Source organism: Lissotriton helveticus, chromosome 2_2, assembly GCF_964261635.1.
Source record: "Lissotriton helveticus chromosome 2_2, aLisHel1.1, whole genome shotgun sequence".
NCBI lineage: Eukaryota > Metazoa > Chordata > Amphibia > Caudata > Salamandridae > Lissotriton > Lissotriton helveticus.
In genome coordinates this window covers 481,129,649-481,154,954 of record NC_136060.1, presented here as the reverse complement: position 1 = coordinate 481,154,954, position 25,306 = coordinate 481,129,649, and positions in this window count along the sequence as shown.

Genomic DNA, 25,306 nt, shown 5'->3' with positions numbered 1-25,306 from the left:
AATTACACCTTCATTCCTATGGGCCTCCTGGCCCATGGAAATGAATGGGTAATTTGCAATTAGCAATGTGCTCATCGCAAATTAGGAATGGTAAAGAATCGCTATTTATTCCTTAAAATTCGCTATTTAGGAAATGCAAAATAGTTTGATGATACATATGGCGGTTCATCTCTAACAAGATAAGAAGCTTAGGGATAGATTTATGATGACTGGCGCAATGAGGTGGACATCACTTACTTCATTGGTAGGCCTTTACATGTATTATCTCCTCTGTATTCTTCAACAAGCGTAACTTTGATCTGCAACCCTGAGTAGGCCTCACCTTAAACAAACCTCTGGATAGGCCACACCTTATCGTCATCCTGAATTAATCATTTAAAATGCTAGGGACAGATTTATGATAGGTGTATGCCTCTTTTGCGCCACTGTGCGTCACTTTTGTGATGCAGCGGCGGTGCAAAAGATTTGCTATGAGGCGACAAAATTACAAATTGATGCATTTAGGCAGATGTGTCATGCTGTAAAAAAACCGTGCCACATGAAACCGATGCAGCAGTGATGCAAAAGATGCACCATGTTGCAAGACAGGCCTCACTTGGGGCCATATGTATCAAGCTAATTAGCATTCGCAAAGGCCGAAATTCGCAGAATTTCGGCCTTTGCGAATGCTAATTAGACAAATGGTATGTATCAAACAAGTTTGATGCAAAATAAGGAGCTTAGGGATAGATTTATGATGACTGGCGCATCACCAGGGATGTGCCAGTCATCCTGCGCCGCTGTTCCGCCACCCATGGTGTGCTGCATTTACAATGCGGCGCACCATGGGGCAAAAACGGCACAGATGCGTGACGCATCTGTGCCGTAAAGGTGGCGCATTGCTGGAGTTGTATTGCAAGTGCGATGCAGCTCCAGCAAGGCTCAGGGGTGCTCCATCTCCACAATGCTGCGTCAAGACCTATGCCTGCTTCAAGCAGGCGCAGGGTTTTGACGCAGCTTTGTCCTATCTGATTGTAAATGCGGCACACCATGGGTGGCAAAGCAGCGGTGCACGTTAACTGGTGCATCCCTGGGGATGTGACAGTTAACATAAATCTGCCCCTTTACATTTAAGTATGTGCAGGGGACACAGAGTCGGTGAGGCTTATCCAAGGTTAAGAAGAGATGAGTCCTGTTCACTGAAAAATTGGACATAGGCTTCACCTCCTCAGCATCGCTGGACATGGCTAAATAATAGGTGCAAAATGTTACTCTTGTTAAACAATTTTACTATTATAATCTCTGAGATTTGTCTCTTACTCTGCAACATCTCATTGTTGTTATCTTTCTTTAAAGATAAAGACAACATCAACATGAGCGACAATCAGCAATCAGTTGATTTCGACCTCATCATTGAACTCGTAATTGAAACATCAGTGGATGTTGATCCCTTGGATGATTTAAATCCTGAGGATGAAGAAGAACGTGATGAGGATGCAGATTTGTCAGAATTGTATGACATAGGATGGGAAGCTGACGTGCTTGAGCCTATGGAACTATAAACATTTATTTTAAAAATTTATAATAAATAAAAAGTAAAAATGTAAACCGTTTAATTTAAAAATAAAGACACGTTCAAAAACAGGTTATGTGTAGTGTCTTCAATAAAATATTAAAATATGCTCATAAAATTAGATCAGATTCACATATAAAACAGCACAGGTAAAATGAATATAAATTCCATTTCTTTTCTGCTATTTCTGTATTCTAAATTTGCCAAGCATTAAAAAATCTTCTATGTAAAAATGTCAAGTAGTGTTTTAAGTTTTTGATTACTGTTATTGATTTACTGTTGGGTAATAGTGGTTAATAACATTTTTTAATATTTTTTACCACAGATTCAACTGCAGATCATTTCAAGATTTCAGCATGCCAACCAAAGAAAGACTGAGAAAGGCTGCAAAACGTCAAAGACAGCAGGTCAATGAAAAAAAGCAGCAGTCCTCTAACAAAAAGATTTGTCAAGTCACCAAGAAAGCACCGGGTAAGAGTACAAAAACATTCATAAGAAATATCTGTAGTAAAAAAAATATTACTACAGAAAATGTTTCAGTCCAGAAAAAGAGAAGCAATTCAAACGGAAAGGAAAGGCCAATGAAAAATGTTACTGCTAGAGCAAGAGATAACTCTGTGCATGATAGTAGAAGGAAACAACAGTTTAGGGACATTCGTAAACGAATATTCCGCAACAGGATAATTGGCAATTTGTTAAAAAATATTAAGAAAGGTCAACAGAAAGTGGTATTTTATAAGAGAAAAAAAATAGTTGAGAAAGTTATTGATCAGGCATTTGAAATTAAACGTAAGTTATTTATTTTGATAATCAATAGAATTAGGAAGCTAAACAAGGCAATTTATGATTTCAAAGAAATAGTAGATGGAAGAGAATAGTTAATCGTAGTAATTTTTGTGAAGTTTTTTCTGGAGAATGGATGCATAGTTCAAGCTGTGAGGCATTTTTTAATGAGGAGAGTTATTTCCAGGATAATGATTTGGTGCATGCAGTTGACACCAGTGGTCGAGCTTATGAAGTGAAAGATGGTTGTCCAGTTGAAAAAGAAAAACTTGTGACAACAGAGGCAGAAGAGGTGTTAGGTAATGAGGTTTTAGGAAGACGTCCTAAGGGTCCTGTGTATACCTGGAAGTGTAGTAGTATTTGCAGTGTGCGACAGGATTCCATCAATTTGCTTTGTGATTTTGTACGGTCATTTAATAAGAAAAGTTTGAAGCAGAAAATTAAGTTGTTGCAAGAATTAGACCCTTGCAGAGTGAGAGAAGTGACAGGTTTGCATGGTCATTCACTGGCTTGTCTTTCCAGGAGAGTATGCCAGAGTGTTTTTCATCATTTCAGGATGCTAGCAGTGCATCATAATAAAGTGAGGAAATTAGTTAGAATGTTGTATTATGCTAAGAGTCCAGCAATTATGCTTAAACAATTATGCGCTGCTCTTTTGCATGGTTCTGAAATAGATGTGAAGAATATATGTGAAGAAATTGAGTTTTGTTACTTTGGAAGTAAAGAGGAGAATGTTGAAATTGACCAAGAAGAAGCGGGTAATGTGGAAGATAGTGTACAGGTTTCCAGTACAGATAATTTCCAGAGGGAAATTGCGACGTTTCAGGTGAAATCAAGTGAGAGGCCAAATTTCACTTGTGTGTGTTGTCGACGCACTTATTATAAGAATCAGACTAAGTTAGTGGATTTATATGCAAAAAGTGAAAGGGAAAATAATAGTGAATGGAAGGATTTCACAACATACTTGATGGTAGAAAATTGTTTTGATTTGGGATTGGATCAACGTGTGTGTACTTATTGTTGTAACAAATTAAATCAAAACCAGATGCCTGCTAGAGCAGTTCATAATAATCTGGAATTGGTTGAGATTCCTTCTGAATTGAAGGATTTAAATACTTATGAATCTATTTTGATTCAAAGTATCCATCCCTTTCAGGCTATTGTAAGAATGGAGCCAAATACAGGGTAATTGCCTCCATCAGATTTACAGAGAGGATTAAAGGGAAGAGTTGTTTATTTGCCTCTAGATTTGAAGAAAAACATTAATACAATTGGAGTAGAAAAAGTGGAAGAGGAACCTCTGGTTATCTTAGTTAATGGGGTTCCGACAAAGAATAAGAAAATATGGCAAGATTTAGTGGATGTTAGGAAAGTTAAAAAGGCAACATTGTATTTGAAAAAAAATAATAAATACTATAAGAATGCATATGTTGCAGAAGAGGAAGTAAGTGAGGAAGAGGATAGCGATTTGTGTGCTGGTCAAATTGAGAAAGTAGAACCCTGTACTAGTGAAGAAATATATGAACATTATAGTGTTCATCCTTTGCATTCCAAGGAAGTCATGGGGAATGCTATTGAGTTGTTTCAAATGAAACAAGCCAAAGGGAGCCCCATTAGTGTTTGGGAGGAAAGTTTGGAAGCTCGGTGTTTCCCACAGCTTTTTCCAACAGGTCAGGGAGGAAGATATGATGAGCGACCTCATCAAATTCCTGCTTCTGAATACCGGACTTTGCGATTGTATGCAGGAGATGCTAGGTTTCGACAATGTATTCCCTATTTGTTTCATCTCCTGTTTGAAAGCGATCTGTCTGGACTGTCATATGCAGTGAACCACATCTTGAAAGTGGTATACACACGCAAAACATCTCAGCAAGTGACTTTATGGATAAAGTCAATGTCCAAGGCAGTATTTTAGATTGTCATCTGATTAATCTCATGGCGTGTCAGCGTGGTACTAATGAGTACTGGTACCGTCGTCATGGTGATTTAAAATGTATGCTGAGGAACTTAGGAACTCCCACATGGTTCCTCACTCTGAGCTGTGCCGAGTATGGCTGGGAAGACTTACTTGAATTTCTACGAGAGGCAAATGGAAACATCGAAAACATCGAATTCAAGACACCCGGAGAACTGTGCTCTTTGGATCCAGTCAATGTATGCAGGTACTTCAATCATAGATTTGAAGCTATGATGTCTTTCATCATGAATAAGAAGAATCCACCTCTTGGAGAGGTGTTGGATTTCTTCTGGAGAAAGGAGTACCAAGCAAGAGGTGCTCCTCATATACATATGCTGCTGTGGATCAAGGATGCACCTAAATTTGGAACAGATCCAGAAGACTCAGTGATAAGTTTCATACAACAGTATTCTACGTGTGCTGTTCCAAACGCAAAGGAGAAGAAAAGCCTAAGAGAAAAAGTTCTACGTTTCCAAAGCCATCGATGTGGAAAGTACTGTCGTCGTAAATTCCGAAACAAGGACAAGTTCTACACCAAATGTCGTTTCGGCTTTCCACGACCGGTGATTTCTAAAGGAAGAGTAAACAGTTTGATGTCTTCGCTGCGACATAATGTGATGAAGAAATCACCTAAAAACACATACAATTTGAAGAGGAACGAAGAGTCCAAGTACATCAATGACTACAACCCGGTGATTTTGTCCATGTGGAATGCTAATATGGATATACAGTTTGTGGCTGATAACTGTATGGCTGTGGCTCGGTATGTGACATCTTACATCACCAAAAAAAGAGAAGACAGAATTGAAGGATATGTGGGAGGACATTTCCCATGAAAAGAGCCTCAGTAAGAAGTTGTACAGTTTCAGTCTGAAGATGTTGTCGCATCGAGAAATCGGAGCTTACGAATGTTCTGACCGGTTGTCTTCAGCAAGTCTCTATGCCAAATCCAGGAGTATCGTTTGGGCGAGTCTTGGTCTTGCTGCAACGCGTAATCGAGTTCTGAAACCTGTGCGGGAAATTGAGTATTTGGCGGAAAAGGAGCCAAACAGTATCGACATTTTGAAGACCAACATGTTGGATACATATTATCCAAATCGAAGCAGTCACCTCGAGAATGTTTGTCTGTATGAGGTTCTGCAAAATTACATATTCAAGAGGAACATCAAAGAAGATACTGAGAAAGGAGTGTATGCTGTAATAGGAAGTGAGGGATGTCTGGTCAAGCAAAGAAAATGCCACTTGGTAAACCATCGAAAATTGAGTGGCGAATCTCCTGAAAAAAAGGAGTTTTTCTATTTAGCACTTTTGCAACTTTTCAAGCCTTGGCGTGCAGAAGAGGAACTGCTTGGAGATTTCCTCTGTTACGAAGACTCTTTCAATGCCGCCAAGGAGACCATAGAATGTCCTGCTTTTCCCAAATATGTAGAAATGTTGAATGCGGAAATCGAGCAGGAAGCAACGATTGCAGCCGAGATTGCCAGAGACAGTTCTCAGGACAGTCAGAGTTCTGCTTCATTGAGTCAGGATCCACTAGGAGGACCTGTTATCGAAAATGAAGCTGCCACTGCTATGAATGAAGTGGAAAGAGCCATGGCACATGCTCAGGAGGATGCGGTTAACTTAGAAGAGTTGGAAAGACAACTCAACGTTGAGCAGAGGAAAATATATGACGAAGTTACCATGCAAATTGATCATGGATTAAGTCATGAGAAGAAAGAGTGCTCATGTACGTCGTTGAAGCCTGTCCGACTGTACGTGAGTGGAGAAGCGGGAACTGGAAAAAGTTTCCTCATTAAAGCAATTTCATGTTATTTGCAGGAAAGGACTGAGTCATCGCTGTCTTGTGTTGTCACCGCTCCAACTGGACTGGCAGCACATAACATTAAAGGGATTACTTTACATCGTTTACTGATGCTGCCAGTGGAGCATGACAACAAATTACAATATCACAAGCTATCTGGAGATGCTTGTTGTGAAGTTTCAAGAATCTTGAGGAAAATGAAACTTCTTATCATTGACGAAGTAAGCATGGTTTCCAATGTCATGCTTGCCTTTGTGCATTTGAGAATGCAAGAAGTTCTCAAAACAGAGTATGATGTGTTATTTGGTGGCAAACACATCATTGTTTTCGGAGATCTTCTGCAGCTGACACCAGTGAAAGGGCAACCTGTGTTCAAAATGCTCACGCATGAAGATACCAGGAAGTGCCTAGGGAGCATTGGCAACGTCAATATATGGTTAAACTTCAATTATGCTGAACTGCATGAAAATATGCGTCAGGCGAAGGATGAAGTTTACAAGACTATTCTACAAGATGTTAGAATTGGAAAAGTGACCGAGCATGGGAAAGAAGCTTTACATGCACGATTACTGTCAAATTTATATCCAGAACAAGATGTTGTGCCTGAGAATATTTTTCAGAAAGAAAGAAATCTGGAATATGTTTGATGCCAACTCTTGCAGAATGTGCCAAATTCAACAACAAAATGTTGCATTTAGAAAAGCAAGAGATTGTGAAACTGGAAGCTATTGACAGAGTAGAGCATATGGGATCAACAATTATTTTGTCTGAGAATCTGAAAACAAAATTGGATTCATTAGAGAAGAGTATATCTAAAACTGCAGGTTTTGAAAAGACTCTGAATGTGTGCTTGAACTGCCGTATAATTTTAAGAAGGAATTTACATGTTGTAAGAGGTCTGGTAAATGGATCAATGGGTAATGTTGTTGATTTTGTAAAATACAGAAATAGAGATGGAATTGAATTTTTAAAAATTTAATTTGATGGCATTGAGGAAGTACAGCTAATTGGTCGTTGTTCTGCTAGATTTTTGCTTGTAAAAGACTTATATGTTCGCCGTAAGCAGTTTCCTGTTTGCTTGGCATATGCGGTGACAATCCATAAATCACACGGTTTAAGAGTAGACAGTGCATTGGTGAATATTGGCAGTTCTGTGTTCAAGGAGGGTATGGCATATGTGGCATTGTCACGAGTTAGAACTTTATCGGGATTGTACTTGATTGAGTGTGATGTCACAAACATTTGTGCGGATCTAGATTGTGTTAAGGAATACAATAGGTTAAGAAGAGAGTATGCGCCACATTTGCCTCAATATCCTTTGTTTGAGAAACGTGTGGTAGGCCGGAAACGAAGAAATGTGACCAATACTGGGGAGGTTGTAGCAAAAAGACGAAAAGTCGATGAACCTGAAATTATAAGCAGAAACAAAAAGGATTCTGTTGAAGATGTTGTTGGTTTTCAATTTGAAAACAGTTCTGGTGTCAACTGCTATGCTAATGTAGTGGTTAATGTTTTGTTTTCTCTAGAAAATGTAAAAGAAGAGATTGTGGTCAATTCTGATCAAAGATTTTGCAGTTTGTTAAATTCTGTCTTAGAAAAATGTAGCACTGATAGAACAAACATAGAAAGTGTGTCTGAAATTCGAAATCTGTTAGACAGATGTTCAGGCCAAACACAATTCTCTCAAAATATTCAGCAAGATTGTCAGGAGTTTTTAATGTATATGCTTGATGTATTGCATGCTGAAGGTGTAGATGTAGATCAGCTGTTTGGGCTTTCTTATCAATGGCAGCATGACTGCGAGAACTGTAGGGTATCAAGTACTACTAGTGTAGACTCAGAAAGATTTATATATTTAACTTTGCCAGACAGTAAATCAGTCTCCTTTAATAAGCTAGTAAAAGCAGCTGATCAAAACATGGAGTGTAGCCAATGTAAATCTGAAATGATGTCCACATTATTTAAACGAACATATGGCCAGTATGTCATTTTAATGTTCCAACGATGTAGGCCTGATGGAACAAAATTGACAACTTTAATTAAAAATTTTGTGGCTTCACAGTTGTCAATATCAGGAAGGACTTTTGTAACTGCAGCAATTATATATCATGACGGTCCTTCAATAACATCAGGACATTACACAGCTTATTTAAAGTCTAGAAATGGCTGGTCATTCTGCAATGATTCTGTTTTAATTTTCACAAAAAAATTGCCGTATGACCTTAAAAACTCTTACCTGGTGTTTTTAAAACCAAAATTTTAGTGAAAGAATCTCGGGATGTGCTCTGAGGAATTTCAAGAAGTTCTAATGGCTCCTACACGATTTGGCCTTGAGGATAAGTGTAGTACAGAGACATAACTTCTTACCATAACACTGGACGTCATGGAGAAATAACTGCACTTTGAATGAGTTCAGAAAAACTGTTTCTTTTTATAAGCAAATTGAAGCAGCCAATCAAAACATGGAGTAGAGGGAATGTAAGTCTGCAATGCTGTCTACTGTTTTATATTGGTTTGTGATTAAAAGTGATGTAGAGAAGTAAATAATTGTAGTAGTCATAGAGATAGTATAAGTCTGCTTCATAGTAAGCAGTATCAGTGTCATAGGAAATGTAGAACATGACTGAGCAAGAAGGGGAAGATATTACTAGTCCAGGATTGTGAAAATGATCTTCAACATTTTAATTCTGAAAGTTGCGGAAATGCCAAATGACGGGATTGGCTTACAAGAAATCCAAGAGTTATAAATGGCTCTTACACGATTTGGCCTTGTGGAAACGTGTGGTAGAGAGCAAGAAGTTATTTATTGTATGTAACATATTTTTCAAAACGATGGAGGTTTTCTTTCAGAAAGTGGCAGGCTGAAAGTAATAACAGCACAACAGAGTGTAAGCTGTTCATAGGACATCCTTCGACGTCATGGAAAGTAAGTTAACTTTAAGGAGTTCTGAATTCTGATTTATGTTGTATGGGTTTTTTAAACACAATCATTTTGATTGTGGTTTTTTTCCCCGCTGTTATATGATGAATACCTTCAAGTCACTGTTTTTAGTGAAATTTGATACATTCTGAGAACACCAAAAATAAACCATTTAACATGTATAATTAATTCTGTACTGTTTGCATTTATGATGTACATTTAGAACTGTGTAGGAGGCATGGAGAAGGAGAGGCTTCTGTAAGTGTCAAAGTTGTTGCATACAGTGCTCACATTCTACGTAGTCTTTCATATGATAGACTACATTCTCACAATGAGATACTTAAGCAAAGGAAACACAGGTGATATGATTGTGGAATGAGCAAAAAAAATTGCACGTTTTTCAATTATATTACCTGTGTTTCCAAATATTACACATCACATTGTGTAGATGAGGTTTAGGCCTGTTCCAGGAGACAGAGGAGGTCTGACATTTGTTCAAGAGTGCAGTGGACATGACTCACTTCGTTGGTAGGTCTGCACATGTATTATGTCCTCTGTATTCTTCAACAAACCTAAATTTCATCTGCAACCCTGAGTAGGACTTACCTCAAACAAACCTCTGGATAGACCACACCTTATCGGCATCTTGAAACAATCATTTAAAATGTTAGGGTCAGATTTATGGTGGCCGTGCGCCTCTTTTGCTCCGTTGTGGGTCACTTTTGTGTAAAAGATGCACCATGTTGCAAGATAGGTTTCAGTTCATCTCCAGCAAGATACCATCAGTTTAAAATGTATATAATTAGCAGTGTGTAGGGGGCATGCAGAAGCTGAAGCTTTTGTAAGTGTCAAAGTTGTTGCATGCAGTGCTGCACTTCTGGGTACTGTTTAATATGCTGCACTACATCTGCACTATGAGATACCTAAGCAAAGGCAACACAGGTGATGTGATTGTGAAATGAGGAAAAGAATTCCACATTTTTCAATTACATCACCTGTGTTTCCTAAGTTTACGAATGACATTGTGCAGATGAAGTTTAGGTCTGTCCACGGACACAGAAGAGGTCTGGCCTTTGTTCAAGAGTGAAGTGGACATGACTTACTTCATTGGTAGGCCTTCACATGTATTATCTCCTCTGTATTCTTCAACAAGCATAAATTTGATATGCAATCTTGAGTAGGCCTCACCTTAAACAAACCTCTGGAGAGGCCACACCTTATCGTCATCCTGAATCAATCATTTCAAATGTTAGGGACAGATTTATGATAGGTGTGTGCCTCTTTTGCGCCGCTGTGCGTCACTTTTGTGATGCAGCAGCGGTGCAAAAGATTTGCTATGAGGCGACAAAATTACAAATTGATGCATCTAGGCAGATGTGTCATGCTGTAAAAAACCCGTGCTACATGAAACCGATGCAGCAGTGATGCAAAAGATGCACCATGTTGCAAGACAGGCCTGACTTCATCTCCAACAAGATAAGAAGCTTAGGGATAGATTTATGATGACTGGTGCATCCCCAGGGATGTGCCAGTCATCCTGCGCCGCTGTTCCGCCACCCATGGTGCGCTGCATTTACAATGCGGCGCACCATGGGGCAAAAACAGCACAGATGCGTGACGCATCTGTGCCGTAAAGGTGGCGCATTACTAGAGCTGCATCGCAAGTGCCATGCAGCTCCAGCAAGGCTTAGGTATGCCCCATCTCCATTTAATCTGCAACCCTGAGTAGGCCTCACCTTAAACAAACCTCTGGATAGGCCACACCTTATTGTCATCCTGAATCAATCATTTAACATGTTAGGGACAGATTTATGATAGGTGTATGTCTCTTTTGCGCCACTGTGCATCACTTTTGTGACGCAGTGGCGGTTGAAAAGATTTGCTATGAGGCGACAAAATTACAAAATGATGCATCTAGGCAGATGTGTCATGCTGTAAAAAAACAATGCCACATGAAACCGATGCAGCAGTGATGCAAAAGATGCACCATGTTGCAAGATAGGACTCACTTCATCTGCATCAAGATACTGTTAGTTTAAAATGTATATTTTTAGGACTGTGTAGGGGCATGGAGAAGCAGAGGCTTCTGTAAGTGTCAAAGTTGTTGAAAAACTGTTTGTCCTTCAATCTTTTCCCTTGTCTGTTCTAATTTATTAAAAACATGTTTTAATATTTTTCAAATGTTTGTTCTCTCTTTCACAGATTGAAAGTATAAAAATAACAAATGACTAACTTAACGACAATTATAAGGTAAATGTTTTGTACTCTTTTCGTTATATTTCTATCACATTTAACTTGTATTAGTTCCACTGCTTCATTTCTTTAAGCATCACTTTCCTGCCTTTGCTACTTCCCTCATTCCTTTCTCTATTACTTAATTACTCTACTCCTTCCACTATTTTTCTTAGTCCCTCTCTTCTCATACTTCTTCACTCTTGGTCACTCACTCTGTCTCTATTACTGTCACTGTTTCTGACTGATCAAAACATTTTTTTTAAAAAAAGAACAGCACGTATAAGGGAAGGAAACAGACAGTTATGTTAAAAGAAAGACAGCTATAGGGAGTAAACTAGAGATACTGTTACCCGCAATCCTCTGCTGATGATGTCACTGACTATGTCATGAATGATGTAATATGTGACATCATCAGCAGTGGATTGCGGGTAACAGTATCCCTAGTTTACTCCCCTATAGCTGTCTTTCTTTTAACATAACTGTCTGTTTCCTTCCCTTATACTTACTGTTCTTTTTAAAAAAAAAAATTTTGGGGTTCGCTCCCGGTTCGCGTACCGGCGAGCGAACCGGGCAGCGAACCAAGAGAAATAGAGGTTGGCAGAGTTCCAAATATTCTACCAATTTTTTTATAACGGGGAGGTAGTTCTGAAAAGAACTTTTTTTTAATTATTTTTGTTGTTTTATATTTTTTTTATTATTTTTCTGAACATTTTTTTACTTTTTTTGAATTTTTCTGAACGGTTTTATATATTTTTTTGTTTTTTGGGGGGGGGAACGAAAACGATTCATTGTAAAGGGCTCAACAGGAGCAACAAAAAAAAAAAGAATTTATTGTTTGGGGCGTTTCGGACAAACTTGAAGATGATTGTCAATAGCTCTGTTGATCAGAGTGATGCTACTTTCTCTGTAGCAAATGAATACATTGCAAAGTACGCAGACTTGTTTTACTTCCCCAAATCTCATTTGTATATTTGGCACCATCTCCCTTCCCTCTGGTCCCGTCACTTCTGGTACAACAGATCTTCTGGCCATAGAAGGGGGATTATCTTCTTCGTTACGTAACTGTGCAGCACTGTAGTTATTCGGATGCCACCTACTCATATGGCGATGCATTGTGTAGTTTCCGTAACTGTATTTTTTCTCAGTCCCTCTGGACAGTCTATCTTGACATATAAGGCAAGTTACGTACCTTGCATTGACTTTTTTCTGGCCTTTGGGAAATTTAAAAAATTGCCAAATGAAGTTTTCTTTTCGGTGAGACCTCCTGGGCTCCTCAGGCAAAAACTGCCTCTCTTCCTGCTCTTGCTCCTCTTCCTCTTCCTCCTCTTCTTGCTGAATTATAACTTCAGCAGGTGGTCCTCTCTTCCTTGGATGTGGTGGAGGTGGTGGTGAAGCACCAGCTGAAGCTACTAATGAAGCCATTACTGACTGGTAACAAAGGGTCTTTCTCTCACAAAGATGAAAGTCAGAGTGAGGAAAGAAGGAGGGGTTTTCATCATTTGGGAAAAACAATAGTTCTAAACCAATGAAAAGTGTTAATTTTAGATCACATGACCTAGTCTTACATCATTAGGAAACCAAAAGTGAAATGAACCAATGAAAAGTATTATTGCCAAGTCACATGACCTGCTGTGTTTACGTTACGCGCTTTGCGCCGCGTCCCGGTTCGCTTCCGGGAAGCTGCGCTTCGCGCCTCGCTTCGCATACCGGTTCGCTTCCGGGTACGCTAACGTAGCACGTCATATGACGTATCACGCGACAACGCGAAACGTCATGCTGACGCGACGCGTCACGATGTTGTTTTCTAACGCGACAGTTGCGCAAACGGAACGTTTACCGGTTCGCGGACCGGGTCGCGGCTCCGAATTGAGCTAACGGGAAGCTAACCGGTTCGCGTACCGGGAGCGAAACAATAAAAATAATTAAAAAAAAAAAATTGTATTAAAAACATGTAAAAAATATTTTTCGATTTAAAGAAGAATACATTGTAAAGGTTTTGATATTTGCTATTAAAAAACCAATGAAATTCACTGAAAAAACCATAGGTTATAGACCATATATAGTTAGGAATTAGCATTTACAAAACCTTGAAAATTCACTGAAAAAACCATAGGTTATAGACCATATATAGTTAGGAATTAGCATTTACAAAACCTTATTTTACTCACACAAAACCATTGAAATTCCATATATAGTTAGTTGTACTAACTATATATCGCGCACCCGCAATCCACTGCTGATGATGTCACATATTACATCATTCATGACATGGTCAGTGACATCACTGATGACATCACTGATGACATCTCAAATGACATCACTGATGACATCACTGATGACATCTCAAATGACATCACTGATGACATCACTGATGACTACATTCAGTGACTGTATAATTCTGTAAAGTTAAAATATGTCTTACATATTGAAGAATGAGTGGATGTATAAGTGTCTTGATGAAGGATTTAGTAGGGGCATGACTGACTGTATGAGTGACTGATTAAATGTGTCTCACTGAGTGCATGGGTTAGTGACTAAACTGTCTTAATTTGTGCATCATTATGTCTGTTGTTCTGTAAACTGCTGCATGTGTTCATCAGTAGCTATATGATTAACTGTATGGGTTATTGATTGGTTGCCCAAGCATTTGTATGGGAGACTGAGTGTGTGTGTGGGTGGCTGGGAGGTGTATGACTCTTTGCATAGATGTGTGAGCAGTTGATTGACTAGATGTATGGGTTCAAAAGTGCATGTGGAAACAGCTGTATGGGCGGTTGACTGTGTGCATGAGTGTATTGGTGAGTGAATGGATATCTCAGTGCTACATGTTAAAGTAAGTACATATGTAAAATACAGTACATGTGAGAGTTGACATATATAAATAACTGTGCATAAGAGCCAGTGAATGTGTGAGTGGCTGTATGGATCATTGTGAACTTGTATCCAGGATTGTATAAGTCAGTAAATATGTTTTAGTATATGTTCGAATAAGTAAGGTGTGTATAACTGTATAGTTGAGGAAATGGAGGTGTGATTGATTCTTTGCATGACTGTCTAAGTGTCTGAGTAACTCCATGGATGAGTGACAGTCTATGAGTGTCTGTTTACACTGAGTGTATCTAAGGTTATATTAGAGTCTGAAGAGGTTCATCGTATTATCACATGAATGATGTCATCAGTGATGTGATCAGTGATGTCATTTGAGATGTCATCAGTGATGTGATCAGTGATGTCATTTGAGATGTCATCAGTGATGTCATCAGTGATGTCATTTGAGATGTCATCAGTGATGTCATCAGTGATGTCACTGACCATGTCATGAATGATGTAATATGTGACATCATCAGCAGTGGATTGCGGGTGCGCGATATATAGTTAGTACAACTAACTATATATGGAATTTCAATGGTTTTGTGTGAGTAAAATAAGGTTTTGTAAATGCTAATTCCTAACTATATATGGTCTATAACCTATGGTTTTTTCAGTGAATTTTCAAGGTTTTGTAAATGCTAATTCCTAACTATATATGGTCTATAACCTATGGTTTTTTCAGTGAATATATATATATATTACCTACTGGCGGTCGCCAGTAGGTATATATAGTTAGGATTTTTTCTCTATGGGTTTTTTGAAAATTCTATGTCTAATAACTTTGGCGTTTGTGGACGGAATTGGCTGAAATTTTCAGGAAAATGGCACATTTTGTTTCTGAGCAGCCCTTGAAAATTTGGGGGGGGGTTCGTCCAGTGGGGGCCGAGAAAAAAGGGGGGTCCCAAAACGTGTTTTTAACATTGAGTTTTCCATAGGGCGGTTGGCCTCACTTTTAGCCCGAACGGCTGAATGGATTTGCACGAAACTTGGCAAAATTGTAGGGACTGGTAGCCCGATGTGCCTTTTGTAGGTCTCAATATATGTGCTCCAGTGGATTTTGAGAAATTAACGTTTAAAAAAAGATATATATCTGTAACAGCGGACCGGGCAGCGCTCTGGTTCGCGGACTTTTCGCGCAACGGAGCTTTGTGAAGCGAAGCTGATTGGTTCTCCGGCGTCTGTCAACATTCCAAACAGTCCGTAGCGGCCGCCATCTTGTCTCTCGGTAGGATCGAGAGACAAGAGGAGGTCAAAACAAAGGGGGAAATAACTATAAGGGGGCATAGTAGATCCTCGCTGACCCCCTAGGTTTGATGTGGAGGTTTTAAAAGGGCCCCGCGGGGCAAAAAATAATAATAATAATAATAATTGAACGGCTGAATGGATTTGCACGAAACTTGGCAAAATATTAGGGACTGGTAGCCCGATGTGCCTTTGCTAGGTCTCAATATATGTGCTCCAGTGGATTTTGAGAAATTAACGTTCAAAAAAAGATATATATCTGTAACAGCGCTCCGCTTCGCGTAACGGAGGTTTGCGAAGCTGATTGGTCATTCTGTCACTGGGCTATAGTTGGGCTACATCTGGCTGATATTTGGGCTACATTTGTTTTTTTGTGTGTCTGGCGGCCATCTTTGGGCTACATTGGGCTACATTGGGCTTCATTGGGCTACATTCGGCTAATTAGCAAATAGCTCATCGCAAACTAGGAATGGTAAAGAATCGCTATTTATTCCTTAAAGTTCGCTATTTAGGAAATGCAAAAAACTTTGATGATATATATGGCGGTTCATCTCTAACAAGATAAGAAGCATAGGGATACATTTATGATGACTGGCGCATCACCAGGGATGTGTTAGTCATTCTGTGCCGCTGTTCCGTCACCTATGGTGTGCTGCATTTACAATGCGGCGCATCATGGGGCAAAAACAGCACAGATGCGTGATGTATCTGTGCCGTAAAGGTGGCGCATTGCTGGAGTTGTATCGCAAGTGTGATGAAGCTCCAGCAAGGGTCGGGGGTGCCCCTGTCGCAGGGTTTCTGTTCTCACACAGAACTGTGGACAGAGGATTGGAACCTCGGCGAATGCATTGCTGGAGTTGTATCGCAAGTGTGATGAAGCTCCAGCAAGGGTCGGGGGTGCCCCTGTCGCAGGGTTTCTGTTTTCACACAGAACTGTGGACAGAGGATTGGAACCTCGGCGAATTAGGGTGTCCCAAAACTCACGTTAGTAATCAAAAACTCCTTAGCAAGCTAGGTACAGTGTCACATTGGATATAACAAACTCTCAATGTTTAGACAATCCAGAATATGAACTTATAGTACCTCAGGATACGTGGAACTCATGAACAGTCAGTCGTTATAGATTTCTTAGAAACCAGAACATGGAGTTAAGAAGAACAGATGTGTATTTGAAATGTTCATTTACTAATGCCGTCTTCTCAGGCGTAGTACCTTAGATAATAAAAGTACACATATTATCAGTAGCAAAATTACCAGCATAGTTACTAGTACATAAAAAGTGAATGGTGATAGTATGTTAACATGCTGTAAATGAATAAGAGTTAGCAACACTTATAAGCAGCCGCGGGCCGTGGAGGGAGTTACGGTGAGGCAGGGAGGCGGGGAGGGGGAGAAGCAGGGTGGAGAATACAAGTACACATATTATCAGTAGCAAAATTACCAGCATAGTTACTAGTACATAAAAAGCGAATGGTGACAGTATGTTAACATGCTGTAAATGAATAAGAGTTAGCAACACTTATAAGCAGCCGCGGGCCGTGGAGGGAGTTACGGTGGGGCAGGGAGGCGGGGAGGGGGAGGGGCAAGGTAGAGAGGGCTCCACCCTGCTTCTCCCCCTCCCCGCCTCCCTGCCCCATCGTAACTCCCTCCACGGCCCGCGGCTGCTTATATCTCACCCTCCCTAATACACATATTATATTATTTGCTAAGAAGGTCTCTTTGTGTTGGTTTAGGGCGTGCCCATACTTTAGTGTCTTAGATTTGAAGGAATCACATCAGCATACACCAGCTCTCTCTTCATGTGAACCGCATCAACTGTTGTGTATGTGTGTTCGGCAAAGCAATATAAAACCCGCCTCATGCCCAGAATTGGCAGAAGTTGCACTTATGTTATGAGTATGAAGTCGTGGAGATCAGACCTCATAACAATTCTGTATCGTGTTGTTCTTGAAACTTTAGCACTCGCTGTACAGATATAGTTTAACAAGTAAAGCAGATAGTAGACCAATAACATATTATTCTCATGTAAACCACGATGAACTACTAGGTGGAAAGCTAAAGCAACAACTAAGTGTCGTGTGCAGAAGTTGCAAAAAAGGAAAAATGGCGTTTAAACCGGTAATGAGCCCATGCTAACTTAACACGGTGTAAAGATATCCAGGACCTAGATGACACCTCCTCATGATCCGGAAACGAACTGAATAAGATAATAGAAGTGCCATCTCATGAGAGCAGATTGCAAGTTTATATGTGGACGGTCCGCAAGGTAAAGCATTAAAAACTAGGAAAATTTAATGCTAAAGAAAAATAAAACAGCCAAGTACTTTATCGAGTCTTAAGCCAATAGGCAAGGTAAATAATAAAAACTTGACAAATAAGTCAATGAATTGTCAATGAAATGCTAGTACTCAGCATATCAAACATGAAAAAGGTCTATGACATAACTGTGTATGCAAAATAAGCTGCAACAGCCTCCAATAGGAAGTCACCGTCTTCATCCGAAAACAGTTCAGCCATCCAATTTAAAAGCGGAAAAGAACATACGTGCTCTCCCAGCACCGGATCCTCTATCACCATCAGAGGACAGCTCGGTGGGTTTTCAAGAAAGCTCTGTTCCAAGAAAGACTGTGCTGCCGCCAGTAAATTCCAGGGACCAAGTAGTCCATGCATCAATGCCACAGCCATAATCCTTTCGCCAGGACAAACCAACTCGTGAGTAATGATAGGAGTCATCAGCTGATTAAAGTCGACGTCAGGAGAGACCGGTCCGCAGAGACACAAATCAATGGCCCAATCGAAATCACAGGTCAGGCAGTGAAATACAGGCTGGACACAGGTGAAGTAGGAGAACCGAAAAGATAATCCATATGCCGTGCTTAATATCGCCAACGGCATTGTGCCATAATATTCTAGCATGCGATTGCGGAACAGTGTCAGCAGCTGCAGGGTCGGAGGTTGCATAGGAGGGTCATCCATATTTAAAAATGTAAAAAAGCACAAGAGCGTCCGCTGGTAATGCAAGTAAAAATGCCAATCCACGAACCAGAGTGCAGAAAATACAATGAAAGGAAGCAGGGATGACTCCAAAGATTTTCTCAAATGAAGTCACGAGACCACTGGTAACAACTTTAAAAAAGTGCGCCAGGGACTTTGTGGAGGATGCGTTAAAGATAGTCGGAAACATGTTGCTGAAATTGAAAGGCAAATCTTAATTGAAAAGGGTGTGCACCTCTGTACGGGTGTTCGCTATGTGAAGTACGAAAGTTTCACGGGCCGAACTCAAGGCCACCTCTCTCTGAGACAAAAGAGCTCTTATTCTTGCCATGCCGTTGAAACGTGTCCCAAGGTTGGTATTTGTGGCCAGATTGAAAACTCCCTATGTTCATGTGTGGGAGGAAATAGAACATTTCTGCAGCAAATAACCCGTTCACTTACTGTTACGATAAAAGGAATACTTTTAATTAACTCAGAACAATCTTCATTATTGAGCATCAAATAACTACCATTTTCCAACAACTTGAACGTGGGGATGATAGCAGGAACTGGCGTGCCTTGCAACACGCAAGCCATATTTGGTCGGTGTTTGTTGCATGAACCGTGTAACTGTATGTGCCTACACATTAGTGAATGATCTGGCGTCTCAGTGCATTCCTCTCCATTCAGATAAACTTCTTGATCATCTTTGAAACATCTGTATGTGTATGGAAGCGACCAGACCTCATGAAGAAAAGCACTACCTAAAGGTTCATAACGACCTATTGGTATATATTTCATACAATTTGAAAACTTATATAAAGCAAAAGGCAGCGTTATTAAACCGTGGATAAGGCATGTTGTCAAAAAACCCGCAATCCTCTGCTGATGATGTCACTGAGCATGTCATGAATGATGTAATATGTGACATCATCAGCAGTGGATTACGGGTAATAGTATCTCTAGTTTACTCCCCTATAGCTGTCTTTATTTTAACATAAGTGTGTTTTTCCCTCCCTAATACTTACTGTTTTTGGTTCGCTTACAGTTCGCGTACCGGCGAGCGAACTAGGAAGCGAACTAAGAGAAATAGAGGTTGGCACAGTTCCAAATATTGTACCAATTTTTTAATAACGGGGAGGTAGTTCTGAAAAGAACTTTTATTTTTATTTTTCTGAACATTTTTTTACTGTTTTTGAGTTTTTCGGAACAGTTTTATATTTTTTTGGGTTTTTCTTGGAGGGGGCAATGAAAACGATTCATTGTAAAGGGCTCAACAGGAGCAACAAAACAAAAAAAAGAAGTATTTATTATTTTGGGCGTTTCGGACAAACTTGCATATGATAGTCAATAGCTCTGTTGATCAGAGTGATGCTTCTTTCTCCGTAGGAAATGAATCCATCGCAAAATACGCAGGTGTGTTTTACTTCACCAAATCTTATTTGTATATTTGGCACCATCTCCCTGCCCTCTGGTCCCGTTACTTCCGGTACAACAGATCTTCTGGCCATAATAGGGAGATTATCTAGGTCGTTCCGAAACTGTGCAGCACTGTAGTTGTTAGGATGCCACCTAGTCATATGGCGATGCATTGTGTAGTTTCCGAAACTGTATTTTTTGTCGGTCCCTCTGGACAGTCTATCTTGACATATAAGGCAAGTTACGTATCTTGCATTTACTTTTTTCTGACCTTTGGGAATTTTAAAAAATTGCCAAATGAAGTTTTCTTTCCGGTGAGACGTCCTGGGCTGCTCAGGCAAAAACTGCCTCTCTTCGTGCTCGTCCTCCTGTTCCTCTTCTTCTTCTTCTTGTTGAATTATAACTTGAGCAGGTGGTCCACTCTTCCTTGGATGTGGTGGAGGTGGTGGGGAAGCACCAGCTGAAGCTACTAAAGAAGCCATTGCTCAGTGATCACAAAGGGTCTTTCTCTCACAATGATGAAAGTCAGAGTGAGGAAAGAAGGAGGGATTTTCATCATTTGGGAAAAACAAGAGTTCTCAACCAATCAAAAGTGTTCATTTTAGATTATATGACCTAGTCTTACATCATTAGGAAACCAAAAGTGAAATGAACCAATGAAAAGTGTTATTACCAAGTCACATGACTTGCTGTGTTTACGTTAAGCGCTTTGCAGGGCCTCCCGGTTTGCTTCCAGAAACCTGCGCTTTGCGACTCGCTTCGCGTACCAGTTCGCTAACGTAGTACGTCATATGACGTATCACGCGACAACGTGAAACGTCATGCGGACGGGAGGCGTCACGATGTTGTTTTGTAACGCGGCACTTGCGGTAAAGAAACGTTTACCGGCTCGCGGTCTATTTCGCGGCATCAAGGTCAGCTAACGGGAAGCTTCCCGATTTGCGAAGCGGGAACGAAGAAAAAAAAATATTTAAAAAAAAAATTATTCATAAACATATAAAATATATTTTTGGATTTAAAGAAGAATACATTTTACAGCTACAGATATTAGCTGTTAAAAAACCAATGAAATTCACAGAAAAAACCATAGGTTATGGACCATATATAGTTAGGAATTAGCATTTACAAAACCTTGAAAATTCACTGAAAAAACCATAGGTTATAGACCATATATAGTTAGGAATTAGCATTTACAAAACCTTGAAAATTCACTGAAAAAACCATAGGTTATAGACCATATATAGTTAGGAATTAGCATTTAAAAAACCTTATTTTACTCACACAAAACCATTGAAATTCCATATATAGTTAGTTGCACTAACTATATATCGCGCACCCGCAATCCACTGCTGATCATGTCACATATTACATCATTCATGACATGGTCAGTGACATCACTGATGACATCACTGATGACATCTCAAATGACATCACTGATGACATCACTGATGACATCTCATTTGACATCATTCTTGTGCTAATACGATAAACCTCTTCAGACTCTAATATAACCTTAGATACACTCAGTGTATACAGACACTCACACACTGCCACTCATCCATGGAGTTACTCACACACCCAGTCAGTCATGCAAAGAAACAATCTCACCTCCATTTCTTCAACTATACAGTTAAACACACCTTACTTATTGAAACATATACTAACACATATTTACTCTCTTATACAATCCCTGATACAAGTTCACAATGATCGATACAACCACTCACTCATTCAGTGGCTCTCATGCACAGTTATTTATATATGCCAACTCTCACATGTACTGTGTTTTACATATGTACTTACTATGACATGTAGCATTGAGATATCCATTCACTCATCAATACACTCATGCACACAGTCAACTGCCCATGTAGCTGTTTCCACATGCACTCTTGAACTCATACACCTAGTGAATAAACTGCTCACACATCTATGCATAGAGTCTCACACCTTCCAGCCACCCCCACACAAACTCAATCTCCCATAGAAATACTTGGGCAACCAATTAATAACACATATAGCCTCTCGTATAGCTAATGATCAACACATGCAGCAGTTTACAGAACAACAGACATAATGATGCACAAATTAAGACAGTTTAGTCACTAACCCATGCATTCAGTGAGACACATTTAATCACTCACTCATACAGTCAGTCATGCACCTACTAAATCCTTCATCCAGACACTTATACATCCACTCAAGACATATTTTAACTTTACAGAAAAATACAGTCACTGGATGTTGTCATCAGTGATGTCATCAGTGATGTCATTTGAGATGTCATCAGTGATGTCATCAGTGATGTCACTGACCATGTCATGAATGATGTAATATGTGACATGATCAGCAGTGGATTGCGGGTGCGCGATATATAGTTAGTGCAACTAACTATATATGGAATTTCAATGGTTTTGTGTGAGTAAAATAAGGTTTTTTAAATGCTAATTCCTAACTATATATGGTCTATAACCTATGGTTTTTTCAGTGAATATATATATATATATATATATATATATATATATATATATATATATATATATATATATATATATACACACACATATATATATATATTATATATATATATATATTATATTTATTATATATATATATATTATATCTATACAATATATATATATATATATATCCACAACAGTTTCAAATGCCGAGTGCAGCAGACTCGATTTCGCCGCGGCACCTCCAAGAAACAGGAGACCCTTAGATTCCGTGAGTAATTATTTATTCTCTGCAACGGACAGCAAGGTTCGCACCACCCCATACTCGGGGGTCACGGGCTTTGATACACTGAAACCATCATGTGAAGCAGAAGCAAGGGATCAATGGACTTCCTGTTCACCGAGGCCCATCTGCGGGCTTTAAAAGTGAAACTGTGCCCTAAGGTATAGGGATATGAACTACATTACCCACAAGCCATCAGCGTTCTGCTCTTTCGAGTACGCCCATCTGAGGGCGGTTAATTATGCTTATTTAGTGTGGGCGTATCCCTTGAACGCTTTCCCAGGTCGAGCCTCTGAAGACAAGCAACACGGCTCAGAAACGCGTGAGGCTTTTATCCATGACAGGGAAGCTACAGTTGTCGGGGCGCTTGGAGGTCCTTTACCCGTTGGAACTGTGGCTGCTGCTTGTGTGCGAACCTGCCGAGTGGGCATTTGGGAGCATGAATTTACACGCGGCAGTCCAGCCGCGACGTTCACACCACCCCATACTCGGGGGTCACGGGCTTTGATACACTGAAACCATCATGTGAAGCAGAAGCAAGTGATCAGTGGACTTCCTGTTCACCGAGGCCCATCTGCGGGCTTTAAATGCGAAACTGTGCCCTAAGGTATAGGGATATGAACTACATTACCCACACGCCATCAGCGTTCTGCTCATTCGAGTACGCCCATCTGAGGGCGGTTAATTATGCTTATTTAGTGTGGGCGTATCCCTTGAACGCTTTCCCAGGTCGAGCCTCTGAAGACAAGCAACACGGCTCAGAAACGCGTCAGGCTTTTATCCATGACAGGGAAGCTACAGTTGTCGGGGCGCTTGGAGGTCCTTTACCCGTTGGAACTGTGGCTGCTGCTTGTGTGCGAACCTGCCGAGTGGGCGTTTGGGAGCATGAATTTACACGCGGCAGTCCAGCCGCGATGTTCACACCACCCCATACTCGGGGGTCACGGGCTTTGATACACTGAAACCATCATGTGAAGCAGAAGCAAGGGATCAGTGGACTTCCTGTTCACCGAGGCCCATCTGCGGGCTTTAAATGCAAAACTGTGCCCTAAGGTATAGGGATATGAACTACATTACCCACAAGCCATCAGCGTTCTGCTCATTCGAGTACACCCATCTGAGGGCGGTTAATTATGCTTATTTAGTGTGGGCGTATCCCTTGAACGCTTTCCCAGGTCGAGCCTCTGTAGACGAGCAACACGGCTCAGAAACGCGTCAGGCTTTTATCCATGACAAGGAAGCTCCAGATGTCGGTGCGCTTGGAGGTCCTTTACCCGTTGGAACTGTGGCTGCTGCTTGTATGCGAACCTGCCGAGTGGGCGTTTGGGAGCATGAATTTACACGCGGCAGTCCAGCCGCGAGGTTCGCACCACCCCATACTCGGGGGTCACGGGCTTTGATACACTGAAACCATCATGTGAAGCAGAAGCAAGGGATCAATGGACTTCCTGTTCACCGAGGCCCATCTGCGGGCTTTAAATGCGAAACTGTGCCCTAAGGTATAGGGATATGAACTACATTACCCACAAACCATCAGCATTCTGCTCATTCGAGTACGCCCATCTGAGGGCGGTTAATTATGCTTATTTAGTGTGGGCGTATCCCTTGAACGCTTTCCCAGGTCGAGCCTCTGAAGACGAGCAACACGGCTCAGAAACGCATCAGACTTTTATCCATGACAGGGAAGCTACAGTTGTCGGTGCGCTTGGAGGTCCTTTACCCGTTGGAACTGTGGCTGCTGCTTGTGTGCGAACCTGCCGAGTGGGCATTTGGGAGCATGAATTTACACGCGGCAGTCCAGTCGCGAGGTTCGCACCACCCCATACTCGGGGGTCACGGGCTTTGATACACTGAAACCATCATGTGAAGCAGAAGCAAGGGATCAATGGACTTCCTGTTCACCGAGGCCCATCTGCGGGCTTTAAAAGTGAAACTGTGCCCTAAGGTATAGGGATATGAACTACATTACCCACAAGCCATCAGCGTTCTGCTCATTCAAGTACGCCCATCTGAGGGCGGTTAATTATGCCTATTTAGTGTGGGCGTATCCCTTGAACGCTTTCCCAGGTCGAGCCTCTGAAGACGAGCAACACGGCTCAGAAACGCGTCAGGCTTTTATCCATGACAGGGAAGCTACAGTTGTCGGTGCGCTTGGAGGTCCTTTACCCGTTGGAACTGTGGCTGCTGCTTGTGTGTGAACTTGCCGAGTGGGCGTTTGGGAGCATGAATTTACACGCGGCAGTCCAGCCGCGAGGTTCGCACCACCCCATACTCGGGGGTCACAGGCTTTGATACACTGAAACCATCATGTGAAGCAGAAGCAAGGGATCAATGGACTTCCTGTTCACCGAGGCCCATCTGCGGGCTTTAAATGCGAAACTGTGCCCTAAGGTATAGGGATATGAACTACATTACCCACAAGCCATCAGCGTTCTGCTCATTCGAGTACGCCCATCTGAGGGCGGTTAATTATGCTTATTTAGTGTGGGCGTATCCCTTGAACGCTTTCCCAGGTCGAGCCTCTGAAGACAAGCAACACGGCTCAGAAACGCGTCAGGCTTTTATCCATGACAGGGAAGCTACAGTTGTCGGTGCGCTTGGAGGTCCTTTTCCCGTTGGAACTGTGGCTGCTGCTTGTGTGCGAACCTGCCGAGTGGGCGTTTGGGAGCATGAATTTACACGCGGCAGTCCAGCCGCGAGGTTCACACCACCCCATACTCGGGGGTCACGGGCTTTGATACACTGAAACCATCATGTGAAGCAGAAGCAAGGGATCAATGGACTTCCTGTTCACCGAGACCCATCTGC